This window comes from Microcaecilia unicolor, chromosome 3 (assembly GCF_901765095.1).
Source record: "Microcaecilia unicolor chromosome 3, aMicUni1.1, whole genome shotgun sequence".
In the NCBI taxonomy this organism is placed as follows: domain Eukaryota; kingdom Metazoa; phylum Chordata; class Amphibia; order Gymnophiona; family Siphonopidae; genus Microcaecilia; species Microcaecilia unicolor.
The window spans coordinates 217,785,700-217,798,511 of NC_044033.1; the positions used below are offsets into that span (position 1 = coordinate 217,785,700).

The 12,812-nt window shown below is 42.9% G+C and overlaps 1 pseudogene; it reads right to left on the bottom strand.

Annotated features, from left to right (window-relative positions):
• Positions 1–5,303: 5,303 nt before the first annotated feature.
• LOC115464363 overlaps positions 5,304–12,812 on the bottom strand; it is a 67,959-nt pseudogene continuing 60,450 nt past the window's right edge.

Sequence of the window (12,812 nt, forward strand, 5' to 3'; positions counted from 1 at the left end):
AGCATTGCTAGCCTCTGCTGGGTGGGGTTATGTGCGTCTGACGTCCTGCATGTGCAGGACGTCAGACGCACAGAAGCCCTGCCTGCAGAGGCTAGTAATGCTGAAGATCACGCCTGAGTCTGAAGACAGGACTTGTGCTGGCGGGGTTTCGTGTCCCCCGCCAGCAAAGCTACGCGACGGTGGGTGGCTTGGGGGGGTGTTGCACCTCCTGCTTTTTGTGGGATTGTCTTCTTTTCTTCTGTTGAGCTTTGTTGGTTGTTTTGGGGGGGCGGGGGGTGTTGGACCTCGGTCATTCTGTTGGCGGGGCTTCATTTTATCTATGTAGCTTTCGGGTGGTTTTCGAGGTTGGTGGCCAGCGTTTCCTTGGCAGGGGGAGGAGTACTACTCCTCCCCCTTCCTTGATGCGGTCCCTTCTTTCATTTTTCTGTTGGTTTTCCGCCCTCGACGTCATGACGTTTGACGCGAGGGCGGGGCAGCAAGTCGTTCAGTGGCTTCACCACCATGAACTTACGAAACGTTCTGGGAGTCTGAGTGACTTCAGAACGTTGTCCTCAGAACGTTGAGGGTGAGTTTTATTATATTAGATTTAGTAGATACAAATCCTTCAGCTGACCATAGAGTGCTATGCGCAGAGCAGGCACCTCACATTTCCATGTCCCTCGGAATGACTTCTCATGTCAAGTGACACATATCCTTTTGAAAGACATGTTTGATTCCGTGGATACCATTTTTTCATGCATTTTTTTCAAAACCCTTCAGTATGCTTTTGGCTACTATTGAAAGTATTTAAATCTTTGGAAAATAAAACACATTGTCCCACACAGGATCAGTAAAATTGGTCTCTTTATTACAGCTGCATAATATATCTTATTACAATAAGGAGGGAAGACAGGGAGAAACAGCTCTCTCCTTCCAAGTCTCCCTAAAGAATGACAATCTAGTACTTACATTTATACCTGTTGTTTCATCTATACAGACTTTCATAGCATCATCATAACATACTTTTTTAGAAGGCTAAACTTAATCTAAGCAAATATGTTACAGGTCTAAAGTAGAAGGGCATAAGTCAATGGAAAACCCTGTTACATAGCATTTCTCAACTACCTTTAGTAATAGGCTAACATTTATTACCTGTTTTTCTACAAAATATGCTTTACCTTTGTAAAAGAAGACATATATCACTAATACTAGTCATTTCAGACCTTCTTTCAACCTTTCTTATCAAATGGCCTTTTCTTTGTCAGTCCATGAGCAACACATCTTCCTCTCCTTTCCCTCCCATCCACATGCAGCATGTGTATTAATCCCCCTCCCCAAGCCTACCTTATAGCCTTTGTGGTCTAGAGGTCTCCATGCCAGGAAAGAACCCCACTCTTTCCTGCCCTCTGCAGCTGCCATTTCTTCAAAACGGCCACCAAGACTGCAAGTGGCAGCCTCGCAAGGCAAAAAGTGGCAGAAAGCAGTGGAAAGAAAAGAATGGTGTTCTTCCTGCCCCAAAGAGGCCTCTACATAGGGTTACCATATGGCTCCAGAAAAAGGAGGACGGATTGAGCCAGCCGGGTTTTACTTCCATTGCTTTCAATGGAAGTAATGGTAACCCTACCTCTACACCACCAGGGCATGCTAAGGTAGGCTCAGGAAGGTCAGGCCAGCCATCCAGGCAGCCATCCAGCCAGCCAGCCAACCAGAGGCTGTGAATGCCGAGGAACAACTGGCTTGCTAGATTGCACAAAAACTGGATCTCACGAGCCAGTGCAAGCCAGCTCCAGCAAACCACTGTGTGTCACCCCCATATCTTTGCACATCATGTGGGCCAGGGAAAAAGGGAAGTGGAAATAATGGTGTTGGGAACATAACAGAGGAGAAAGAAGGGGCTGTTTGGTGAAAGGAGAGAGAAATTAGGATGTTGTGCTGGAGTCACCACTAATAACGGGGAAGGGATATTGTGACAAAGCTGTTACTGCCAAATGCTATTGCTTATGTTTGATTTATTCTTACTATACACCACCTACAGTGAATTCCTTCAAAAAGGTGGTAAATAAATCCTAATAAATAAAATAAGTAAAAATAAATGTTGACTGATTGAATCTTTGATGTGTATTCTTTTAGTTGCACCATGAGTTTGTATTTAATTCGGACAATTTCCAACAGATAGTGACCCCTGATGCCGCCTGTTCTGGTGAAATGGGACACGTGGGACTCTTTTTGTATTAAGGGTGGGTCACACTTTGAGCACATTTTGTAATCAAAGCCTCAGATCATGTTGTATCACATATATATAACCAGCTGATAAGAACTTTGTGTAAACCTCCTATCATGATCTGGAAAGTATGGGAGAAAGACGTTGAACTGGAAGATGACAACATCATTTAGAATATTTTTTAGGTCTCCTTTTAATGGCACAATCCTTTGGTAAACTTCTCACCGGCACCTATTTGTAGGGTTACCATTTTATGTCCCCCAAAAAGGAGGACACATGCCCCGCCCCCACCACACACCCCGCCCCATCCCCTTTCACACCCCGCCCCATCCCCTTTCACACCCCGCCCTGCCCCTCTCACACCCCGCCCCGCCTCCTCTCTACATAGCCAATCTTTTATGAAATAAAAAAAAAAATGTACATCTTTATTTTTTCCACCTTCAATTTTTCATTTGCCTCTCCTTATTTCCTGCCCGGTACTATAAGGAACAAATTCCTGCGCATGTCCAAATGAATTTTCCCACCCAGCAGGCCCAATCAGTGAGCGCATTCGCTATGGCTCAAACAAGTTGCCATAACAACATAAAACTTTACACCTAGTGAATGCATAGTCTTTAACAGGCAGCTTCACAATTTCAGAAATACCATAACATTTCCCATCTATTGGTATATAAACTTGACAAGCAGCGTGCACTAGACTTTTTGAACTAGTCTGATGTCGCGCACTAGGGTTGCCCGGATACTCCAGCTTCTCAGACTGTCCTTATGCACAGAACATCGCTCAGTTAACAGGAAAAAGAAGGGCAACCTAAGAGACTCAGCCGCTTTTAAGCCCGAATCGAAAGCAGTATCGCCCACTTCACAGCCTAAATGCTTTGCTCCCCGCCCGCTACTTACCGCTTCCCGCTGACTGATAGGACAGTTCCATAGAGAACGAGCACTGCAACAACTACATTTTAATTTACATTATCATTGTGCTCCAGTGGGATAAAAAGGCGTTCACTGTCACCGGTTGGATCTAAGCTATAGATTGCCGATTACTAAAACCAATCACTGCTTAGAATTGCAGACTGTCCTATAGATGCTAACCAATCAAGATTTTGGAGGGGCGGGGATAAAACTTATTGTGCGTGGCTAATTGGTAATGGTAGGTACTTGTTGGGTTTCAGTGACGCATCCTGAACTTTTTTTTTTCTTTCTCAGATCGAATGGAAGTTCTAAACGCAATACAAATCGCATTCGCACCCTGTTTCATTTTTACAATTCTATTAAGAAGCAACAGGCTACTTCAAAAAGGCAGGATATCATCCCCAGCAGCTGCTAACTTGTCAATCGTGGGAGACCCATGGCGCCGCCGCCGCCCGCCCGCTTGTCCAGAAATCCAGACAAATGGGCGGACGGCCAAAACCCCCCAGACATGTCCTGAAAAAGAGGACATGTCCGGGGAAATCCGGATGTATGGTAACGCTACCTATGTGCATCCAACGTGCGTCAAATTGGAACTACTGCCCAGCTACCGCGCACCCCGGGTGGTAATTTCATTTTTGACACGCATCTAAAGTATTCGGTAGAAAATATTTTCTATTTCCTGGTAAGATACAGGATCTGATATTCAGACAGCTGTGATCAGTGTTGTGTTGACTGTCACCAGTGTTATACCCAAAAATTCAATGCCGGTCTTCAGTATTGAGTTTCTAGATTTGTGAATCCGGCTATTGCACAACAGGTTAAGTGTGATAGTAAGCTTTTACGAGGTCCTGTTTATGAGGTTAATCTGGATAAATCTGGATGGCTACATGCTGAATATTGACACTTAACTAACCAAGTGCCGACTCTACCCCACAACACCCCAAAAATACCCAGTCTTCAGTTCGGTGCTAACCAGTTATTTTGAGTAGCATTATCCGGTTAAGTGTCACGGAAAGTTAGTGGATAGTCCCAAACAGGCATAGAGCCATTTCTGACCAGTTAAATGGCGCTGAAGATCGACCCAGAAGTTTCTTTGATTGTTCTATGCTGGTGGAGATCTGTTACTATTGTGCATAGATTGGAGTTGCAGGACACCCAGAAAATAAATGAAGCTATTCAAATGGAAAAGACATGGCAAAGGATTGCTGAATACATGGATGGTAATTGGCAGGGAAGGGTTTGCTGTGATCTTTATTTCTGTGTATTACTGTCCTCGCTCCATGTTAGTATGTGAGATGTTTGTCCCCTGCATGTTGAAGGTTGTATTTATTTTTCCTGTTTGTTGTTCTTTTCTGAACTGACATAAAGTTTGAACTAAATTCTATACCTGGGACTACACTGAGGCACCTGGATGCTGCCTAGTGCATGTGGTGCTTAATATCAGATCCTCAGAGGTAAGGAGATATTCAGCCCAAATGTTGACAATAGTATTTCATTTAATCTATATAATCAGAACTGACATAACTATACATTTAAACTAAAAGTATAATCTACTCAGATAGTGACTGAATATTGCCTCTATCAAGGTAATTTCCCATCCTATCCTTGTTCAGCCCTCTTGAGAATCATAAATGTACAGCTGGCCTTGAATATTAGACAGACTGTGTACGAGTTGGAATGTAGGATTTTGTTGTTATTTTAGAAAGTAGACAACTTGCAGAATACTAGTGTCATCAGGGATGTGCATGAGTAGCAGTTAAATATCAATCCCAGAATATGTATTGACTTCCAACTTCTAAAAATCAGGCGAAGATACCCACAAACATATGAACCATATTACCCCTCCCTATAAGTTAAAGTTAAAAGTATTAAGGTCAGATCCTCAGAGGTAGGGAGATACTCAGCTCAAAAGCTGGTGATGGTATTTCATTTAATCTATATATTCAGACTGCTATATATATATAAAAAGATATCATGAACATATCAGTCACTATACATTACAACTGAAGTATATTCTATTCAGATAGTGACTGAATATTGCCACTGTCAAGATAATTTCCCATGCTACCCTTGTTCAGCCCTCTTGAGGCCAATGAATGAACAGCTGGCTTTGAATATTGAACAGACTATGCACGAGTTGGAATGTAAGATTTTGTTATTTTAGCTTTCCTTTAACATTCAGGGAAGTTTAAGTCTATTTATGTTTTGTGATATACTTCCTGTTATTCTTATCAGGCCTCAGCAGAATAATATAGCACTTGGGGATAAAGATACACCCCAGTATTCCAGCACTGGAGGCCAGGATAGCAAATATCTCCACTGCTACCATGTACTTGCCCCTGGTGCTCAGGTACGTTGGGATGAAAGACACCCAGACACTGCAGAACACCAGCATGCTGAAGGTGATGTACTTGGCCTCATTGAAACTATCAGGTAGATTTCTTGCTAGGAAAGCTACAATGAAGCTCATACCAGCCAGAAATCCCAGGTAACCCAGAACACAGTAAAATGCAATTATTGATCCTTCATTACATTCAATTTGAATTGTTCCATCTTCAGTTTGCGTGTTACGATGTGGGAATGGAGGTGCAGTTCCCAACCAGACAAAGCAAAAGAAGACTTGAAGAAGGGAAAAAGAAAGTACTGTAGAGTATGAGACCCTGGAACCCATCCATTTCCGGAGCTTGCTTCCAGGCTTAGTGGTCTGAAAAGCCATGACCACTGTGATTGTTTTTGCCAGGACAGAGGAGAGAGAGATGGAGAATGTTATTCCAAAGGCAGTCTGTCGAAGAATGCAGGTCACCTTCTCAGGATGTCCTATGAATATCAATGAGCAGAGAAAACAGAGCATGAGGGAGACTAACAGAATGTAGCTTAGGTTCCGGTTGTTGGATCTCACAATGGGAGTTTCTCTGTAATAAATGAAGATTCCCAAAATGACAGCAGTGATGAGAAAAAAGAAAATGCTGATAAGCATCAAAACGATTCCCAAATATTCTTCATGGGAAAGGAAGATTATTATTTTTGGGATGCAGACATCTCTTTTTTCATTGGGCCACTGGTCCTCTGGGCATCTTATACAGTTCTCCATATCTGAGAAGACAGAATATTTTCTTAACTTCTCAAAAATTAAGATTACAAGAGTGGCTAAATATTGCTCTTAATTTTAAAGATATAGGGGTTGATATTCAGCCTGCGCTGCTTAGCATTTTGCTGACCACTGCTGGAATGTATTCCCATAAATTCAATGCCAAACCATATCTAGGCTTCAGCACTGAATTTCCGGGTATGTGGAGCTGGATAAAGCATAGCCATTAAGAGCGATATTCAGCCTGCAATCAGCTATGGGGCACCATATAGACATTTATCTGCACTATTTATGCAGTTACTTTGGCCAATTAATTGCTGAATAGAATTAACCAGTCAAGTACTGATTTAGACCACAGAATGCCTCCAAAATAGCTGGATTTGAGATTGATAGGCGCTAACTGGATATTTTCAGCAGCACTAATTGGTTAAGAGCTATTGAATTTGACCGCTTAGCCCTGAACAAGTGATTTAACCATTTTTGGCCAGTTAAATCACTTTGAATATTGATCTGATATAATTTAAAGAAGTTTCAAAGCCACTTACCAGAATAAGTCAGATAATTGCTTTACAATACACAGAGGATTCCTAAAACATACACTTTTAGCCTGTGACATCCCCACCTCTCTCTTGTGAGATGAGGCTCCAACCTCTAGATCCGAGGTCCCTCTTTCACTCAGGGTGAGCTGGATTTTAGTATGCAGATTATATGCAAATTAGTCTCATACCCCTTTCTGCTCGGGGTGACCTGCTTCTCAAACAGGCAAACACAGTCAGGTCTCACCAACAGAATATTACTAATACAAAACTTTATTTCAGCCCCTAGGGCACACTTCCTTTAGCTCCACAATACTTTGGGGACTTCTATCCCCAAGCTTTGCAGCCTGCCTCTCTCTGTACTTGGACACACAGTTCTTATACTTAAAGCTCAAGGGCCTTCTTACCCCAGCCAGCTTCCTTTCTTTATACACACAGTTCACCACCAGTCCATAGGGCTCCACCAGTACTTTCCATGGGGATCTTTCTGCATCAGCTCCCAGCTCTCTGCTTCAGCTGCTAGCTCTCCTCTCTCCCTCCCAGGAAGGTGGGGTATTAAGTGGTTAACGGCTAAACAGGACCCAGCCCATAACCTGCTGCACCTGTGTCCTCCTCCAGGACTCTCCTCGGTCCTAGTGACCTCCTTTTATACATCCCCTTACTGGCTCCCTTTAGTGACTCACTCAGCCCTTCTCCCTGAACATTTTAGGGGAACAGCGCCCTCTAGGGGCCGAACCAGGGTAGGACAGCCTCATACTTATCACAAGCCATATTAAAAAGGGGCTTCCTGAGGACATCTTTGCATTGGGTGAGTAAAATACTTCCACAAAAATGAATGTCCTAATCTATACATCATTGTACCCCTTTCTTTGAGTCATAATGTCCAAAATTTGCAAGAACTTTATTGATCACTAACCCATGAAAGTACGTTTGAGAAAAAAACCTCACATTTATAGTTTGAGAAATGTCAGAGAGGTGTTTGCAGGGGAGAAGCAAGGATGGGCCATAGATTGAGCTGACATTTACATTTACAAGTATCTGAATTTTCTATTCTATTTTATTCTGGTTTTTCTATCCTTTGAAGTTGGATGCGTAGTACGTTTTGTACTTGAGACCTTTGCAGTTGGGAAGGTGTAGATTGAGATATGTTCGAGAGGATTTTGATCCGTTTCTAGCTGGTAGGTCAATCAGGTTGGTCATGTAGCTTGGAGATTCTCCATAGATAATCTTGTGAATCAGTGATTGGACTTTGAAGTTTATTCGTTCGTTGACAGGGAGCCAATGGAATTTTTCACGAAGAGGTGTTGCGCTTTCAAATCGTGATTTATCAAAAATGAGTCTGGCTGCCATGATCCGGGTGGTCTGGAGTTTTTTCATGATTTGGGCCTTACAGCCAATGAAAATGCTGTTGCAGTAGTCAGCGTGGGTAAGTACAGTGGATTGTACCAAGTTGCGGAAAGGTTTTAGGGGGAGATATGGTTTCATTTGTTTCAGCACCCACATCATGTTGAACATCTTCTTCATCATGGCTTTTGCATGAGTTTCCAGAGTTAGGTGATTGTTTAGTGTTACGCCTAGGATTTTTAGATTGTCGGATATGGGGATTGAGACATCAGGGGTAATCAGGGTAGTTGGGAGGAGTGTAGCGTATTGGGATGAGAGGATTAGGCATTGTGTTTTCTCCTTATTCATTTTCATCTTAAAAGCGTTAGCCCAGGTGGCTAAGATGTTCATGCCAGTGATTATTTTATCGGAGATTTCTGCTAGGTTGGATTGGAAAGGGATGAATATGGTAATGTCATCTGCATAAATGAAGGGGTTTAGTCCATGTTTAGATAGAGTCTTGGCCAGGGGCATCATCATAAGATTGAAGAGGATCGGGGATAGAGGTGATCCTTGGGGAACTCTGCATTTTGATGACCACTGTCATGTTCCCTGCTTGCACAGGGTAGGGGCATCTGAGGATATGGCAGCCATCTTGGATTTGGGCATATCCAGGATAGGGCGGCCATCTCAGAGATGGGTGTCTTGGTATGGGGCGGCCATATTGGAGTTGGGCAGCCTCAGGAAGGAAGTCCATATTTGGGCTTGAGGGTGTCTCCGCTGGAGGCAGCCATCTTGAAGACAGCTGTGCATGTTTGGGCCTAATTCTTGCACTATTTAAAGCCCTGCCACCAGTCCTCCCACGCTTCAGCTTCTATTCAGTTCTCTGAGTAGTTGCAGTGCTTCTGGTTTTTCTATGGTTTGCTGCCTGGTATTGACCTTTGCCTGATTCTGGATTCGCTTCTGTTTTGCTGCCTGGTCTTGACCTCTGCCTGTTCCTGGATCTGCTACTGCTTGCTGCCTGGTATTGACCATTGCCTGTTCCTGGATCTGCTACTGCTTGCTGCCTGGTACTGACCATTGCCTGTTCCTATTCTTATTTATTTATTTATTTATTTATTTATTTATTTATTTATTTATTTATTTATTGCATTTGTATCCCACATTTTCCCATCTATTTGCAGGCTCAATGTGGCTTACAGAGTATGGTTATGACATAATCATCTTGTGATAACAGGTACAATTCTTAGTGTTTGAAGATTAGTTAAGGGAAGATAGACGGAAGGTGTTAGGTAGGATATAGGTGAACTGTAATAACTGTGTGGATTGTTGAGGTAGTTTCGTAGGTTATGTGTTTTCTTTGTAGGCCTTTTGGAAGAGATGTGTCTTCAGAGATTTGCGGAAGTTAGTTATTTCTTCAGTAGCTTTCAGATCTGTAGGTAGAGCATTCCACAACTGCGTGCTCAAGTAGGAGAAGGTGGTGGCGTGTATCAGTTTGTATTTTAGTCCTTTACAGCTGGGGAAGTGTAGATTGAGAAATTTGCGGGATGATCTTATAGCGTTTCTAGGAGGCAGGTCCACAAGGTTTAGCATGTAGATTGGGGTGTCTGCATGAATGATTTTGTGTACAATTGTGCAGATCTTGAACGCCACACGTTCTTTGAGTGGGAGCCAATGAAGTTTCTCTCTTAGGGGTTTTGCACTTTCATATTTAGTTTTTCCAAATATGAGTCTGGTGGTTGAGATTTGGAGATTTTTGATAGTCTGTTCTTTGCAGCCGGCATATAGTGCATTACAGTAGTCCAGGTGACTTATTACCATTGACTGTACCAGGGTGCGGAAGATATATCTCGGGAAGAAAGGTTTTACTCTTTTGAGTTTCCACATGGAGTGGAACATCTTCTTCGTTGTATTCTTCACATGAGTATCGAGTGTGAGGTTTCGGTCGATGGTCACTCCAAGGATTTTTAGGTTTTCTGCAACGGGAAGAGAACAGTATGGTGTGGTTATTTTGGAGTAGTTTTTGTTGTGTTGTGAGGTTAGTACCAGACATTGTGTTTTCTCTGCGTTGAGTTTCAGTTTGAACGCATCCGCCCAGGAGTGCATGGTTTGGAGGCTTTGGTTGATCTCGTTGGTGATTTCGTTTAGATCATGTTTGAATGGGATGTAAATCGTGATGTCGTCAGCATATATATAGGGATTGAGGTTTTGATTGGCTAGAAGTTTGGCTAGCGGTATCATCATTAGGTTGAAGAGAGTTGGTGATGGGGGGATCCTTGGGGAACTCCGCATTCAGGTGTCCATGGGGGTGATATGTCCGTATTGGTTGTAACTTGGTATGATCTTGTGGTCAGGAATCCTTTGAACCTTTTGAGAACTGTGCCTCCTACTCCAAAGTATTCTAGTATATGTGATAGTGTTTCATGGTTAACCATGTCGAAGGCGCTGGACATGTTGAATTGTAGGAGGAGTATGTTATTCCCGGTTGCAATTGCTTGTTTGAATGAGTTAATTGCAGATACTAGTACTGTTTCAGTGCTGTGATTTGACCAGAATCCTGATTGAGATTCGTGCAGAATTGAGTGTTTAGTTAGGTATTCAGAGAGTTGTTTCATCACTGTGCCCTCCATGAGTTTAGTTATGAGTGGAATAGATGCTACTGGGCGATAGTTGGTTAGATCCATTGTGCTTTTCTTAGCATCTTTTGGCAGTGGCGTTAGTAAGATGTTTCCTTTCTCCATGGGAAAGAGACCGTTTTGAAGTCTGTGGTTTATGTGCTTCGTGAGGTCTTTTTTGAATTGCTTGGGGGCAGATCTTATTAGGCTATTGGGGCAAATGTCTAATTTGCACTGTGATTTAGCGTATTTTCCGAGCCATTTTGAGAATTCTTCTGAAGATATCGTGTCAAACTTGGTCCATAATCGATCTGCTGGGCATTCCCCAGGTTTTGAATCTAAGCATTCAAGGATGCTTGTGTACTCAGTTATGTTAGTAGGTATCATGAGTCGAAGCTTTGTAATTTTTTCATTGAAGTACTTCGCAAGATTGGTTGCAGATGGGGTGTCTGTGTTGTTAGAGGTGACCGGTGTTGTGTTTAGGAGTTTGTTTACGAGTGTGAAGAGTTTGTATGTGTCCTTGTAGTTTGGTCCTATTGTGGTTTTATTGCCTGTTCCTATTCTTCTTCTGCTTGCTGCCTGGTATTGACCATTGCCTGTTCCTGGATCTGCTACTGCTTGCTGCCTGGTATTGATCATTGCCTGTTCCTGGATCTGCTACCGCTTGCTGTCCGGTTCTGACCTCTGTTGGCTCCTGGTCCTGCTTCTGGCTGTTGCTTGGCTGTGCCCCGTGGACTTTGTTCTGGACTCAGTTCTCTCTGCTGTTTGCTTCCTGCACCTGGGGGCTCAACTCCTGGGGAACGGAGGGGGACACAGGGGGAACTCGGGGTTGGCCGACAGCTCGGTGAAGGATCCTCCTCAATCGGGCACAAGAGCTCACACCTCCACTGGGCAAGCCTAACAGAAAGCCGAAGCCATGAGCTCGTCGGACAAGTCCGAGATTGCTGAGTTGACCCAAATTGTTCAGCAGCAGGAAGGACAGCTGAATTAATTATCCACGGCATTGCAAAATGTCTGCTCTCAGATGCAGATAATACAGGAGGGCCGTCAGGTGGCTCCTAGTCCGACGGGGTCGGTGGGATCTCCCTTGGGACTCCAAATGCCCGACCTGCCACGTTTTGATGGTACACCCTCGGCCTGCCGAGGTTTTATTAACCAATGCAGAATGATATTCGAAATGTAGAGAATAATGACTACAAATAGATCGATCCGCAGAAGAATAGTATATCAGAGTAATGCGGTCAGATGGACTTGAACCATAGAAGATTGTATAAATTAAACAAATTCAACCCTTGCAGAAACAGCCAATGAAAATCTCTAAGCAAAGGTGTCATATGTTCGTATTTCTTGCAACTAAAGATCATCCTTGCAGAACAGTAGTGCTGTCCAATTCACAATTCAAATCGATTCACAAATTTGTTTTTGGCTAACTGATTTGAATCAATTTTTTAAAATAGATTTTTTAGTAACTCACTATTACAAGGACAAGAGAGATATAGGGAGTAACACAAAGGAGCGGAAGGCGCACTTATGGTATATTTTTGTTGCTGGAGGCACGTATCTCATCAAGGTCTCAAGAAGGAAAGCCTGAGAGTAAGAACAAGGCATAAGTACATAAGTATTGCCACATTGGGACAGACCAAAGGTCCATCAAGCCCAGTGTCCTGTTTCAAACAGTGGCCAATCCAGGTCACAAATACCTGGCAAGATCCCAAAAACGTTTAATACATTTTATGCTGCTTATCCCAGAAATAAGCAGTGGATTTTCTCCAAGTCATTATAATAATGGTCTATGGACTTTTCCTTTAGGAAACCGTCCAGACATTTTTTAAACCCCGCTAAGCTAACCGCCTTTACCACATTCTCTGGCAACGAATTCCAGAGTTTAATTACACGTTGAGTGAAGAAACGTTTTATCCAATTAGTATTATATTTACTACTTTGTAGCTTCATCACATGCCCCCTAGTCCTAGTATTTTTGGACTACTACTACTACTATTTAGCATTTCTATAGCGCTACAAGGTGTACGCAGCGCTGCACAAACATAGAAGAAAGACAGTCCCTGCTCAAAGAGCTTACAATCTAATAGACAAAAAATAAATAAAGTAAGCAAATCAAATCAATTAATGTGAATGGGAAG